At 50.7% G+C, this 16202-nt stretch overlaps 2 pseudogenes; one reads left to right on the top strand and one right to left on the bottom strand.

Moving 5' to 3' along the window:
- Positions 1–16202, bottom strand: part of LOC131586382 (zinc finger protein 208-like) — a 761426-nt pseudogene that overhangs the window by 189345 nt on the left and 555879 nt on the right.
- Positions 1–16202, top strand: part of LOC131586381 (uncharacterized) — a 655697-nt pseudogene that overhangs the window by 600062 nt on the left and 39433 nt on the right.

Raw genomic sequence — 16202 nt, 5'->3', positions numbered from 1 at the left:
GGTGAGGAGGAAGTCAGTGCCCCTTTCCCCCTCTCTCCTGCTCCATCTCCCAGCCCAGCCTGGCCCCCGGCTGCAGGACCACCCCGCTGCCGACGCCGTCCTGCCGGGGATGCACTGGGGGGATCTCCTTCCCCTTCCCTCTGGCACGGAGGCAAATCCCATCCTCTCCTTGTCCTTCCTCCCCCAGACAAGGAGCTGAGGATGGAGACCAGGGAGGACAAATCCCTGCAGCAGAACCTCGTGGAAGAGGCTGTTTTGAGCAGCTCCACAGTGCAGGAATACAACGGGGAGGAGAATCCCCAGAGATCCCGCAGGAGGAGGGGCTCCAAACCCATCCCAGGGTGCTCTGAGGAGGAAAGACCCACCCTGTGCCGGGAAGGCAGCCAGAGATCCAGCCGGGGCTCTGAGCTGGTGGTCCATGAGCAGGTTCAGGATGGGGAGAAGCCCTACAAGTGCTTGGAGTGTGGGAAGAGCTTCAGCAAGAGCAACAGCCTGATCTGCCACCAGATGATCCACACTGGGGAATGGCCCTACGAGTGTGGGGAATGTGGGAAGGGCTTCAGATGGAGCTCCGAACTCATCCGTCACCAGCGCATCCACACTGGGGAGAGGCCCTACGAGTGTCCCGAGTGTGGGAAGAGGTTTCAGACCAGCTCCAGTCTCCTGCGGCACCAGTGCATTCACACGGATGAGAGGCCCTTCCACTGCCCCGACTGTGGGGAGGGCTTCAAGCAAAACTCCCACCTCATCAGTCACCAGCGCATCCACACTGGGGAGAGGCCCTACAAGTGTGGGGAATGTGGGAAGAACTTCAGCCAGAGCTTTAGCCTGATCTGCCACCAGAGGACCCACACCGGGGAATGTCCCTATGAGTGTGAGGAATGTGGGATGACCTTCAGTCAGAGGTCCCAACTCACCATCCACCAGCGCATCCACACTGGGGAGAGGCCCTACGAGTGTCCTGAGTGTGGGAAGAGGTTTCGCAGTAGCTCCAATCTCCTCCTGCACCAGCGGATTCACACGGATGAGAGGCCCTTCCGCTGTCCTGACTGTGGGGAGGGCTTCAAGCACAACTTCACCCTCATCACCCACCGGCGCATCCACACTGGGGAGAGGCCCTACGAGTGTCCCCAGTGTGGGAAGAGCTTCACCTGGAAATCTAGCTTGACCCAACACCAACGGAGGCACCGGTAAGGGAAGCCCTACAAGTTCCCCAAGTTCAGGAAGAGCTTTGTGCACTGCTCCATCTTCATCCTGCCTTGGAGGACCAAGGTTAGGAAGAGACCTGGTGATCCATGTTCCCTGTGGTCCATGCTGGGAACACACCTGTACCTTTTCCTGCCCATGGCAATGTCATGATGTGAGATCAAAGAATGTGAGAGTCTGACCATGTCCTTGTCATTATATTCAATCTCATATCAGGTCATTGCCAGGGGCAGGAAAAGGACTCCCTCTCTCTCACCAGAGGAGAAGGGTGTCCTTTCCAGGCAGGAGGAAATACTTGGCCAGGAAGAAACAGTCAGTGGTGGTTTAGTTTTCCCTGTAAATAGTTCTTCTTACCTATTTTGTTACCAAAATTATTTCTGTTCCTGTTTGTTCCTTATCCCGTTGCTGTTATCAATAAATTGTACTTAGCCCAGCCCAGGATCTTTGCCTTTTCTGTTTTCCATGGGAGGTGGGAGGGAAGTGAGCGGCAGCATGGTTTCAGCAGGCGCAGGAAATTGAGGAATCCCATTCCTGAAGCCCAGCCCATGGAAACTGAGCATCCCAGCTGGTGCCAGGCCTGGTTCCCATGGCAGCAACCTTGGGAGCGGGTCCCTGGCTGGGGCTGTGGGAACCTCTTCCCTCTGGTGCCCACGGACAGGAGTGGAGGGAGCAGCTGGAGCTGAGGCAGGCAGGTTTAGGCTGGATGTGAGGAAAAGGTTTTTCCCGTGAGGCTGCTGGGGCACTGAACAGGCTCCCCAGGGAAGGCTCCCAGCTCCAGGGCTGGCTGAGCTCCAGCAGCGTTTGGCCAGCGCTGCCAGGCCCAGGCTGGGATTGTTGGGGTGTCCTGTGCAGGGCCAGCAGTTGGACTGGAGGATCCCCATGGGTCCCTCCCAACTCAGCCAATTCTGTGGCTCTGGGATCCCATGAGCCTGGGGATGGGACTGCAAATGGTTGCCATGGCAACGGGCTCTGGCTCCAGGCCTGAGACAGGCACAGACAAGGGCTCCACAGAGACCTCCCAGGGGTTTCTGGGGATGCTGAAGAGCCGTGTAGTCAGACACAGTCACAGCAATTCCACGGTGACATCCCAGAGGATCTTGGGCTGCAAAGGCATCGCTCTGTCACAAGCACCCAGGGACCCCATGGTGACATCCCAGGAGTCCCCAGGCTGCCAAAGAGCCGGGATGTCACAGACACTCCCAGGGCTTCCTGTCATGGGCAGAGTGGGATCTTCAGGCAAAAGCTTTATTTCTTTATTGGAGAAACTCCTGTTGAGTCATGAGGTGGAGAAATGACACCAAACAGCCACCATGGATCCTCAAACTGCTCTAGGTCACCTAGACTTTTAAATTCCTTCTAAGAGGGGAGACTGGGAGCAGCTGGATTCAATCCCAGCCCGAGTTTGTCAGAGGTTTATGTGTAAATATTGGACATGTAGAATTGAACCGTAATGCAATTTGTCCCACATGATTAACAATGGAATATCAGATATATTTATATAAATACCACTGTGACTGATTCTGAAGATGATTTATTTACACCACAGAGTAAATAAAGAAAAAGAGTTATTTACTCAACAGTAAAGGAGCTATAACAATTATTAGACTATAGTGCTCTAGGAAGCAATTTTGAAGCAAACAGGGCCTTGCTGGAGTTGTTTGAGCCCATTCCAGGTACAGCCTCCTGCTCCAACAGGAACTGCCTTTCCTGTGCCATGGCCAGGGCAGATCCCGCTGCAGGAAAAGCCCCAGGCCAGCCCCAACCCAGGGAAGGGCTCGGGCACAAGTGCAGAGTGCCGTGCTGGGAGCTGTGCCAGGGACAGCCTGAGGCACCAAAGGCACCTTGGCAGCAGCAGCTGCTTCCAGGCCATGGCCAGAAGGCTCCCTTGGCACCCCGGCCTGGTGGCCAGCACTGCAGAGCTGCTGCTTCAGGGCTCATTTCTGGCTGGGCTCTGAAAAGCCACTGCTGCTCCAGGAGCCTGACTGGGAAGCAATTGGCCCCAGCACCTTGGGGACAAGATAATAATGAAACAACTCTTCATGGCAGCAGAGACAAGGCAGGGGCAGAGGAAAGGGGAGAGCCAGGCCCTGGGGACAAGGCTGCAATGGTGATGGCTGTGAGGTCAGTGCCACTGCAGCAGCCTGGCTGGCCCTCAGCAGATATTCTGGCCAGGAGCACTGTGAGGGCACCCAGCACATGAGAGAACCCACACAACAGGAATTCCATCCTTGGGGATGGGAGGGGCTTTCACTGTGTCAGGTTGCACAGAGATCCTGCTCTTGGAGCATTCTTGGGATGGGGCATCGACTTGTCTGGAAAAGCAGTTGCAGTTTTGTGCCACTCTCATAAAATATCTGATTAAAATTTTTCCTCCTTCTAAAAAATATAAATTAACTCTTGATCACTTTAAAGATATTCATCCCTGTCACTGCAAGATTTGGGAGGAAATAACTTTGACCAGTGCTTCCATTTTCACACACCATGGAGAGGACCCAAAAATCTCCCAGGATGGGGTTTGGAGGCCTCATCACATAAGCAGCAGGTAGAGGCTGAGGGCTCTGGGCTGTGCAGCTGAAAGGTCCTGCCAGAGGCAACTTGTGCAGCCCTTTGGCCATGGCTGCTGGCCCTGGGCCTGAGGCCAGCAGGGGACAAGTGACCCTGGCAGCCCTGGGGCCTCATTGCCTCCTTGTCCCTGCTCAGCAGCCTGGCAGGGGCCGCCCCATGGTGCTGTCCTTGGCATTGCACATCCCCACATGCCAGTGCCCCGGGAAGAGCCCTGAGCAATGAGGGAGGGACAGCATCTGCCTTGCCAGGGGCTGGGGCTCAGCCCTTGGCCCTTGGCATTCCTGAAACACATCCAGCTTTGCTCAGCACCACAGACACCTTTCCCTTGCTTGTCCCCAGCTGCCATCAGGGCCTCCAGTCTTCTGCTCTACCTGGAACCCGGGGACGCTTTCTCACTCGTGTCTCTCATTTCAACTACAAGAAACTTCAGTGTTTCCATCTGACTTGGAGCTCTTGAGAAGTTTCTGGAGCACACTCTGAGGGACTGAGTTGTTGGGGAAGGTGAAACAGGGAAACCTTATGAATGTGATGGTTTAACAAAAGATTCTGGAAATATGAAGGCTAGAATCAAAGTAGAAATGAAAGCCTGCTTTGAGTCATAGGATACTGAGTACTGGTTAACCAAAGAACAATAGCTTAGCCAGCTAGAGGAGAATCCCTGTTGATAAAACAATGTCCTTCTGCTGATAAAGAATGCAAAGGTCAAGAAGCAAGGAAAGAACTTGTAAGGTTTTGTAGAATCTAAAATGCAACACTGTATGTTAATAGAGGGAAGCGCATAGGCTGAATGTAAATTCTTTAGTGGGTGTGTCTCATGGTGATTGGTTACTAAGAATTAGAATATTCACGACAGAAAAAGATATATTGGATTGTAACAAGAACTTCGCTCTCTTTTCGCTCTCTTTACTCTTTACTCTGACCTCTTAACTCTTCTCTTGGACCCCTTACCCTTTCCCTCTTACCCCTCTCCCCCTCTCCCCCACTCCTAACTCTCAGCCCCCTCTCCCTGCTCCTACCCCTCTCGTCCTCCCTGCTCTCTCCCTCTGCTTTTTCCCTCTTTCCCTCTGCTCTCTTACTCCCTCCCTCCCTCATCCAACCTCACGTCCCCTGCTCAACCTGTTCTCTCTCCCCTCCCCCGGACCACGTGGACGCCGAGGCTGGTGGCGGACACGGGTCTCCCCTCCTTTTACCCTTATAATAAATTGCTTATACTTGAACAGCTTGACCCTGGAGAAGTCTCTCACCGCGAGCGAGAATTTATATACTCCAATACCTGGCGCCCATCGTCTGAGACCCGTCCCACGCCTTCTCCATCGGTGAGACACTTCTCCATCATTGGTAACTAAAAAGACTGGTTTTTCACCCTTTAAGGCCGTCTGGAGTGCAGTTTATGCGGCTGATCACCGTAACACTGTAACTCTTTTTCCCCTGTTCCGCGGCATCCTCGGGCACGGGCCGGCTGTTGCTTAGCAGCGTCAGCTCCGGAGCTTTAGAGGTATCCGCCGCGTGGTTTTTTTGGGGTGCAGGTTGCCGGGCGACCTCGGCACCCCTGGTTTCCGCAGGGCCCTGTGGCACTGAGAAGGGTGGCAAAGCCACACCTCTTCTGTGCTACACGGGACTCCCCCCCCTGCGTGGTTTATTCGGGGTGCAGGTTGCCAGGCGACCTCGGCACCCCTGGTTTCCGCAGGGCCCTGTGGCACTGAGAAGGGTGGCAAAGCCACGCCTCTTCTGTGCTACACGGGACTCCCCCCCTGCGTGGTTTTTTCGGGGTGCAGGTTGCCAGGCGACCTCGGCATCCCTGGTTTCCGCAGGATCCTGTGACACGAGAGAGGGTGGCAAAGCCACATCTCTTCTGTGCTACACGGGACTCCCCCCCCTGCGTGGTTTATTCGGGGTGAAGGTTGCCAAGCAGCGTCTGAACCCCTGGTTTCCGTGGAGCCCCCGTGGAGCTCAGGGGGGCGTTGCAAGGCGACGTCTCACCTGGGCTAGGCGGGGAAAGCCTCTACGTGGTCGAGCGAGGGGTAAACGCTGCCACAGCATCTGCACCCCGATCTCTCTAAAAGTTTTTCCGCTGCAGTGTCCAAACCGTAGTTTTTAGACGACTCTGCAGCGTGGTTATGTGCGAGTATTACTAAGTGACACCAGAGAACGGACAGGAGGTGCCTGGCCAGCACCCATCCCCGAGCTCTGAGAGACGAGCCAACATCATTTAGATAAGAGGTGAGTCACAAACCAGTCTATCATGGGTCAAAGCTATTCTACCCCAGAAAAAAAGCTGTATAAGCAACTAAAATTCTCACTGAAAACCAGCCAGAGTAAATTGCCTAAACAAGAACTAAAAACCCTCCTAACCTGGACTCTAGTTAATTTCCCAAACGCAAAACACTCAGAATTTTTTACTAGAGATTTCTGGGACACAGTTGGTAATAAGCTTTTTAATAACATTTCCCGCCGAGATATGGCGGCCGCAAAGTTGGTCCCAGCCTGTAGGGCACTCGTAGAAATGTGTGCCGCGAATACACAACGCGCGACGAGCCCCCCGGACCCCGCAACCCCCGTGTCTCCTACCCCTCCCCCCGACCACGCGGCCCCCGTACCCTCGGTCCCCGCCGCCCCCCTTCCCTTCCTGCCCGCTCAGACCGGTGTGTCCCCTCCCCCCGACCATGTGGCCCCCGTACCCTCGGTCCCCGCCGTCCCCCCTCCCTTCCTGCCCGCTCAGACCGCTGTGCCCCCTCCCCCCGACCACACGGCCCCCGCTCCCCCTACCCCAGTCCCGGCATGCTCCATTCCCACCCCTCCCCCCACCTTCCCCGTCCCACCGCCCCGCTTTTGCCCCCCTCCTGCCGTCCCAGCTTCCTCCGATGTTGCGGTCCCGCCCCGTTCCACCGTCCCCGCGGCTATGGGCCCCGCTGCCGCTGCGGCTCCGCCGACCCCCGGCGGCGCGGTCCCCGCGGTCCCGCCTTCCCCCGCCGACACCGTGGTTCCCGGCTCCGCCACCCCACCCACCCTCGGCATCGCGGTTCCCGCAGCTCAGCTCCCCTACACCCCCTCCGTGCCGCCCGCGCCGCCTTGGTGCCCCACAGGCTCCGCTTTCCCGGCGCCCGTGGTGCCGCCGGCCCCGCCGCCGCCGCCGTGCAGCGACACCGATCTGTGCGGTGCGGCGCGGGCCGATCCGAAATGCCCGCTGCCGTACACCACTCCCCCATGCTGCCCTGCGGCGCTGACGCCATCCACGCATGCGCAGACACAATTTCTGTCGCCGGCGCTCCTGCTGCCGCCGTCCCCGGGTCCCCCGTGCCGTCCCCCCCTGCCAGCCTCTCAAACCGCGGGGGGGGAGAGTAAGGACGGGAACGGGACCCCGGCTCTACAGCTGCTGACACCCGCGTCGCCTCTGCCACCGCCCAGCCCAGCCACTGTCCAGTCCCCGCCATGCGTCTTCACGTCCCCGCGTCCACCACCGAAGCCGCCCGACACCGGCACACGGCCCCCGCCTGTCTCTGCCCAGCTGCTAACACCGGTGTAATAAATTATGGTTGTATTAAAAATTCGGAGTGTATAAGAAAGATATGTTTTGTAGAAACAAAACAAAATATAAAGCATGGAAAAGCCTCCCCCCCAAGTGGGATGAGGCTTTTTGCCGAGGAGTTGCTGATTGCCAGCAACGCCCAAGATAACTAACCAAAACCGGCCCATCAACCCAAACAAACACACAGGACACGGATCATCAGGAAAACAATGACACTAGCTCGGGAAATTATCTACCTCCGGATCCAAGCAACGCCCTGCGGATTCCAGTGGGTAGAGAAACCGATCAATAGAAAAAAAAAGACAAGTTCCAAAAGAAAGGCTTCACCAGACTCAAACATTTCTGTGTTGAAAAAGCAATCAGGGGAAACAAAGGAGGAAACCCGGCCGAGATACTCATCGGCACCAACCCGGATTCCACCACCCTGTCATGAAAAACTTAACATTGCAACACACAGAGTCTCCTTTGCATGTGAGGAGATCCTGGCCGGACACGAAATAATGTCATCATTCTATGTCAGGAAATCCATTCACTGGACAATCAAGGACACTTGGTGAATGGAACTTGCCTGGAATTTTGGCCTGAGGACTTAAAAATCCTATAAAACCCCAATCCTGAGGATGCTCAGACGTGGATTTGGGAAACCTATACCTCCGGTGTAGACCCCTGTCCACCCAGCGCTGCGCTGTTCTTTTTATTGTGGGTTTTTATCGCTGTTTCTGTTTATTATTGTTTATTAATAAATTTCTCTTTGATTTTATCCCAAAATTGCCTTTGCATTTATAACAGATTGGTGCCGTGACTCGGATCGGAAAAACTGTGGGAGAACCTCGCTATCCAGGGGGGTACCCCCGCTGATTTCAGCGGCCTGGGAAGCCGAGAACCTCCGCAGTTCACTCCGACACCCGAACCAAATTTAGGCTGAGGTAAAAACCACAATAAAAGAGAAATACGGATCCAGGAAGAGCTCGGGAAGAGAAGCCGCGGCTTGGTAGCTCATAAAAAGTCAGTTGTGCACGAAGACATCCTCGCAGGAAAATTGCTGTAAGTACTGCGAGGTTGAGCGGGGTGATTGGACAAGCATGTGTGAGACGTGATCTGATCACGGAGCGAGTGCGGACTCCAAAGCCGCGGTTCCATCCTCCCGCGAGGGAATTGGCCGGCTACGGAGGAAGCGAATCGGTGTGAAGGGTCTCTATACGCGTTTGTAAAACCTGGGGCCAAAGGGGTGCTCTGGGGGACCGATCAAAAAGGGCTGGAAGAGGAAGAGGATGTCCAGTAGAGCTCGGGAAAGAGTAAACTCTTCTAGCAATCAGGACCCAGGAGAGGTCCGGAGGAGAGATCAAAGCGCTAAGAAAAACCCCGGAACAGCAATCCGAGAAGGTGAGTATTAGTAGACTTTTTTTGACTCTCAAACTACAAACACAACGCAGAATACTAGGTAAGACTTTTGGTTTTTTTCTTCACCATGGGACAGAAAAAGAGTAAAATGCAAAAGCCAGTAGACACGAAAAACCCTTCCATAGAAACGAAGGAATTGTTAGACATCCCACCAGAAAGTCCTTTGGGTTGGTTGTTAAAAGAGTGGGAAAATTGCCCTGAAAGGAAAAAGAAGTCCAAGGCAAAAATGATCTACTATTGTGCCGAGGTTTGGGGTGGACAGGAACTGAGGCCCCATCTCACTTGGCCAATATTAGGAACATTTGAAAAGTGGACGTGCAATGAGTTACTCTCGTATGTAGAGAGCAAGGTTTCCTCGGACTCCGAGGAACCGGAATATGCCCGACTCTGGCTAAAGGCCAGAGTAGGACTATTTCCGATGAAACTAAAAAGTGAAACAAAACCAGAAACCTGGGAGCCCCTTGATCATTTACCTCCTCCATACCACGGGCCGGCAGGGTCTCCCGTGGTGGATCAAGTGGTGCCATCAGCTCCCACGGGCTCGCCGGCACAACCAGGTGAAGCACACACATCGCGAACAGGGGAACCGGCGCCAGCAGTGGTTCCGGTGGCCCCTCCCCTGGCTCCTCCTGTGGGAACCGCAACCGCCGCGGTTTCCCAAGAAACCATGGTAGCGCAAAGTAGGGGATCTCCGTATCCCCCATTGCCCGTCCCGCTGCCCCAGCCAGATTCCCCGACTTTGGCAAGGGGAATCCTTCATAATAACCTAGTGGCGACTGATTGTTCATCAGCAATAAAGGAACAAAATCTTAAAAACCCCTATTCCCCTCCCGCAAGCAGGACTCGGTTTAAGTCTAGACAGATGAGTGGAGGATGGGAAGAGAATGAGAGTAGGCACAGAATGTTCCCTCTCAGGGAAGTGCCTACTGCTCCAGGAGTGATTGGATTTGTGAATGTACCCCTAAATTCAGGGGATGTGCGAGCATTTAAGAAAGAGATGGGAAGATTGTTGGATGATCCGTTTGGAGTAGCAGAGAGATTGGATGAATTTTTAGGCAGTAGTATTTATACATATGAGGATCTCATGGCAATCTTGAGATCTCTGTTTAGTCAAGAGGAAAGAGACATGATTAAACAGGCTGGTATCAGGGACTGGGAGCGGCGAAACCCTCAGGGAACGCCGGGCAACCAAAAGTGGCCGAGCGTAAGCCCGAGTTGGAGCGCCCAAACAGAGGATGGCAGAAGGAGCATGAATGATTTAAGGAATATGATTGTGCAAGGAATAAGGGAAGCGGTTCCCCGAGGCCAAAATATTAGTAAGGTGTTTGGGGAATGTCAGGGGAAGGAGGAATCCCCCACCGAGTGGTTGGAGAGATTGCGGCGAAGTCTGCAGATCTATTCTGGGACAGACCCTAGTTCTCCGGTGGGAGAAGTGTTACTTAAAACGCAATTCGTGGCGAAATCATGGGAGGATATTAGAAAGAAATTAGAAAAGATTGAAGGGTGGCAGGAGAAAGGTCTCCAAGAGCTTCTGAGGGAAGCTCAAAAGATTTACATGAGGAGAGAAGACGAGAAACAGAAACTTCAGGCCAAAATACTAGTGGCCGCAGTAAAAGAAGCTCAGAAACAAGAACAGACGCACGGCAAGTTTAAAACAGCGCCGAAAAAGCCGCAGGAGCCACAGAAGAATGGCTCCGCCCCGCGGAAAGATCCCCCAGAATGTTTTTACTGTAAAGTAGGACACATACAAAGGAATTGCCGCCAGAAAATAAAAGATGAAAAGGTATTTCAGGAAGATTAGGGAAGTCTTGGGCTCTTTCAGATGGGGACGATAACAGCTAAAGAGCCCTTGATAAAATTAAAAGTGGGTCCCCATCGCGAGGAAATAGAATTTTTGGTTGACACGGGAGCTGAGAGAAGCACCCTGCAAAAATTACCCCGGGGATGCGTAGCAAGTAAGGAAAAGGTAGTGGTAATCGGTGCGAAGGGAGATCCCTTCAAAGTTTCTGTAATTAAAAATGTGGAAATAGAGTCTGAAAATAAAATATGCCTAGGAAATTTGTTATTAGTAGAAGAAGCCGATTACAATTTATTAGGAAGAGATATGATTGTCTCGTTGGGTATAAACATTGTTGTAAAGAATTCTGAATTAGTAATAAAGATATTTCATTTGACTCCGAAAGATGAAAGGGAAATCGATCCCAAAGTGTGGCATTCAAAAGGGGAGGTGGGGAAATTAGATATCACCCCCATCAAAATTGAAATAGAAAACCCAGAGGACCCGATAAGGGTAAAACAATATCCCATCCCGATAGAAGGGAAAAGGGGTTTGAAACTAGTAATTGATGACCTCCTTAGAGGAGGTACCCTCGAACCCTGCATGTCCCAACATAACACCCCCATCCTGGCAGTGAAGAAAGCGGATGGGAGCTTCCGACTGGTGCAGGATCTCAGGGCAGTAAATGCTAGAACCCGAACCAGGTTTCCGGTAGTGGCAAATCCTTATACTTTACTTAACAGACTCTCACCTGAGGATGTATGGTACAGTGTAATTGATTTAAAAGACGCATTTTGGACTTGTCCTTTGGATGAAGGGAGTAGGAACTTCTTTGCCTTTCAATGGGAGGATCCGGACACGAACAGAAATCAACAGTTAAGGTGGACGGTCCTCCCACAGGGGTTTGTGGAATCACCCAATTTATTTGGACAGGCATTGGAACAATTACTTACTGAATTCATTCCAGAGGAAGGGACAAAGCTCTTACAATATGTAGATGATTTATTAATTGCTGGAACCATGGAGGAAAAAGTCAGAAAAAGTACAATTTCATTGTTGAATTTTCTGGGAAAAAAGGGTTTGAAAGTATCAAAATCCAAACTGCAGTTCACGGAGCCCGAGGTAAAATATCTGGGACATTGGATTTCTCAGGGGAAAAAGATGCTAGATCCTGACAGAGTGGCCGGGATTCTGGTACTCCCAGCCCCAAAAACAAAAAGACAAATCAGGCAATTTTTAGGGCTCCTGGGATATTGCAGACAGTGGATTGAAGGATACAGTGAAAAAGTAAAATTTTTGTATGAAAGATTAAACACAGATAGAGTGAAATGGACCACTCAGGATGAAAGCAAGTTTCAGGAATTGAAAACTGCACTTATAACTGCCCCGGTTCTAACCTTGCCCGACACAAATAAAGAATTCCAACTATTTGTTGATGTAAGTGGACAGACAGCCCAAGGAGTTCTGACCCAGGAGTGGGCAGAAAAGAAAAAGCCCATAGGATTTTTATCAAAAATCCTAGATCCAGTCAGTCGAGGGTGGCCTACTTGCTTGCAAGCAATTGTTGCAGTAGCTCTGTTAGTTGGGGAAGCAAAAAAGATAACTTTTGGAGCCTCTTTAACAGTCTACACCCCACACGATGTAAGAAATATCTTACAACAAAAAGCCGAGAAATGGCTAACTGATTCAAGACTTCTGAAATATGAAGCCATGCTAATTAGTTCACCAGGCCTCGAGTTGAGGACAACTACTGCCCAAAACCCGGCGCAGTTTTTGTTTGGGGAACCAACAGGTGAGCTGTTGCATAATTGCATTGAAGCAGTGGAATTGCAAACAAAGGTAAGACCGGACCTGGAAGATCAAGAGTTAGAAGGGGGGGAAAAATGGTTCATTGATGGTTCATCAAAAATGGTAGAAGGAAAAAGAAAGTCAGGCTATGCCATCATAAATGGTAAGACCGAACAAATCATAGAATCAGGTCCCTTGCAGGCATGCTGGTCGGCTCAAGCCTGTGAACTGTTTGCACTCTTAAGAGCCCTCAAAGGCCTGAAGGGAAAAAGAGGAACTATTTTCACAGATTCGAAGTATGCATTTGGGGTAGTGCATACTTTCGGAAAAATATGGGAAGAAAGAGGTTTAATAAACACCAAGGGAAAAAGATTAATACATGGAGAAATAATTAAACAAATCTTAGAAGCTATCAGAGAGCCCCAGGAGATATCAGTAGTCCATGTAAAAGGACACCAAACTGGGTGGCGGTTTCACACCAGGGGAAACAATCTAGCGGACAAAGAGGCGAAACGAGCTGCGTTACTGGCGGTAAGTATTCCCGAGATCAGTCCCAAAGAAACCCCAGAAGTGTCCGTGCTTCCTTCAGAGAAGGAGCAAGAAGATTTCCAGAAGGTAGGTGGATATTTTAAAGAAAATAAATGGTGGTTGCCAGACGGGAGGGAGCTGGTTCCAAAAAGTATAGCGAGAGGAATACTCAGGAGATTGCATGAACAAACCCACTGGGGAACCAGAGCACTGGCTGAACAATTTTTAAAATTTTTCGGATGTAAAGGAATCTTTGAACTTGCCAAGCAAGAGGTACAGGGGTGCGTGATATGCCAGAAAGTAAATCGTGCCAATTCAAAACAAACAAATTGGGGTGGCCGGCCACTTTCGTATAGGCCATTCGAGAGAATCCAGGTAGATTTCACGGAACTACCAAAGATTGGGAGAAATAAATATTTATTAGTGATAGTGGATAAACTGACACATTGGGTCGAGGCATTTCCCAGAGCAAAGGCTACGGCCCAAACCGTGTCTAAAATTCTACTAGAGGAAATAATTCCTAGATATGGGATAATAGACCATATCGATTCTGATCAAGGGACTCACTTCACCTCTAAAATCATTAAACAACTGTCAGAAGCATTGGGAATCAGATGGCAATATCACACCCCCTGGCACCCTCAAAGCTCGGGACAGGTAGAAAGGATGAATCAAACCTTAAAATCGCAATTATCCAAATTAATAATCGAAACAAAAATGACTTGGGTCCGATGTCTTCCTTTGGCTTTGTTAAACATCCGGACCATGCCTCATTCTGAAACCGGTTTATCCCCTTTTGAAATGCTATATGGAATGCCATATAGGCATGGGATGCCGGTGGCACACCCTCAAATAGAGGATGTGCAATTACAACCTTATCTCATTTCTATAAATAAAAATCTACAGGAACTCCGGAAAAAAGGATTGATTCCTCAGAGCACAACATTGGGATTTCCAATTCACAAAATCCAGCCGGGCGACAAAGTATTGATTAAAGTGTGGAGGGAACTTCCCCTCAGTCCGCATTGGGAAGGTCCCTTCCTCGTTCTCCTGACCACGGACACTGCTGTGCGAACGGCCGAGAAAGGGTGGACTCACTTCTCTCGGGCCAAGAAGGTTCCGGATTGCCAAGCCCCCGAGTGGAAGATCACCACCCCGCCAGGAGATTTGAAAATCAAGCTCCGAAGGCACCACAAATGAACAATAGCGAGAGGATAAGTTGCAATATCCGCGATTGTTATTGTTTCCCGTTTATACATTTTAAGTGCGCTTATTGTAAGCAGATTTGGGTAACTCATTGCATAAGGGGTTATAAACCGAGGGGATTGTGCACTAGGTGCTACGAAAAGGAGTTAGACCAGACCAATCGATTCCTGATACTTGCAACTCGAGCAGGCCTTTTGGAACTTGACTCTCCGGAGTGGTTCCTGTTTTACCAAAAAGGATTAGGGGGTCAGCTTGATTGCAAAGCAGACCCCTTGGAAATTGAGTGCCGGAGGACCGTAAAAGTACCTTGTAGATTTGAACCAGTTAAAGCATCTCGGTGGGCAACCTTCAAGCGGAGGTTTGCCATCAGGACATCAAGGGCCCCTGAAGACAGTCCTTGCTGCCGGGAAGATGGTTATCCCCGCCGTATACTTTTGTACGGGCGGAGGGAATGGCAGAGGGATGCAATTGTGGGGAATCCTGATGTCCCTGAGCCTAGTCATGTACTCGATCAAGAGAATAGAGGCCGAGGCCCCCCCAGGGGAGGCTCCCCAGGGGAAGTGTGAGCAGTGTCAGACTGCCCCAGAAAACGAGCTCTTGACCAAGTGCCCTTCAGAACTACATGCAGGTATTTGTTGGTTAAACGGCACTCAGTTCGAATTGTGTAAATCAAAAAAGAAAATCTGGTGCTCGAACTCGAGAGTAAGTATCAAGGAAAAACCTATTCGGAACTTGGAAGAAATAGGGGCTGTTGAGACCCGCTTCCGAAACAAAAGAGAAATAAAGGGAATTCCCCCAATCGAGGTCTGTGGACAGTGTAATAAGACTGTCTGGATTGGGGGAAAGAAGCACTCGACGTTTTTGGCATACCACCGAGTTAACCCTACATGCTACAATGAAGCAAGCTTAAAACCGTGCATGATGGGGGGAAAGCTGTACTGGGAAGGGAAAAATGTGAAACACGAGACAAGGCTGACATTCAATAATGAACCCATAATTTTGGAATTATTGAAGTCAGATGATGAGAACTCGTGTCTTCAATTTGACCCAGTGTTCTGCTTTTCAAAGGATGAAAAGGGATTAGATCCAGAGAGTAAAATAAAACAAATAGCTATAGACTTAAAACGAAAAGAAATGGAAAATAAAAAGAAAAGGCTGGAGCAAGAGAGGTTAAACTCTCTCAGTGAACAATATGAATTATTAGAAAGACAATACGATAATTGGAAATTACCCAGCCCTAACCAAAACTTGTTTGTTGATCTAATGCAGGAAATAGCCACTGAATTAGGTATATCCAACTGCTGGATATGCGGTGGTTTAAAATCAGCGGAGAGGTGGCCATGGAAAGGAGAGGGATTGACCCCGGAACAAATATTAAAAGGGACAGAATTAAAATTCTCAAAAACTACCCGGAGGCCAGAAGGATGGGTCATAGATGACCGAATAATTGGAACGTTTTGCATTAGCCGGGAGGGAAAAGAGTTTACCGATTTGGTAGGATACACTCCGTGTGTGAATACACTCACAGTAAACTCAGAAAAGAAAACAAAAATCTGGCACCCGGAATCACCCGAAGGATATTGGATCTCCTATCGGGAAAACAATTGCGAGTGGGTAGAGACTATCGGATTATGTTGGAACAAGAAGCCGGGGGCCAATCCCTTCCATGTTTTCATAGGCCTGAGGGATTATTGGGAGGATCCGGCAAAAACTAATAAAAACTGGGAAGCTCCCGATGGAATTTACTGGATATGCGGGAAAAAGGCATACAGTGAATTACCTCGGAAGTGGAAAGGGTCATGCACACTGGGACTAATTCGGCCGTTTTTCTTCACCCTACCAAAAGATGAAAGTAAATCCCTAGGGGCTCCCCTCTTTGAAACATTAGCTCGACAAAAGAGGGACCTAAAAAAGATATTACCGATAGCAGGAGGGAGCCAGAAATGGAACGAGGAGGAATGGCCGGCCGAGAGAATCATACAATACTATGGTCCGGCCACTTGGGCGAATGATGGCAGTTGGGGTTATAGAACCCCCATTTATCTTCTGAATCGGCTCATTCGACTGCAAGCGGTAATGGAGGTAGTTTCCAATCACACCTCAGAAGCCCTGGAACTCCTAGCAAGGCAACATTCTCAAATGAGGGCCTTTGTTTACCAGAACAGACTGGCCCTCGATTACTTGCTAGCTGAGGAGGGAGGGGTG

This window comes from Poecile atricapillus, chromosome 19 (genome assembly GCF_030490865.1).
Source record: "Poecile atricapillus isolate bPoeAtr1 chromosome 19, bPoeAtr1.hap1, whole genome shotgun sequence".
Classification (NCBI taxonomy): Eukaryota; Metazoa; Chordata; class Aves; order Passeriformes; family Paridae; genus Poecile; species Poecile atricapillus.
The sequence above is the reverse complement of the archived record's forward strand: the minus strand, read 5'-3'. Positions and strand labels throughout refer to the sequence as shown.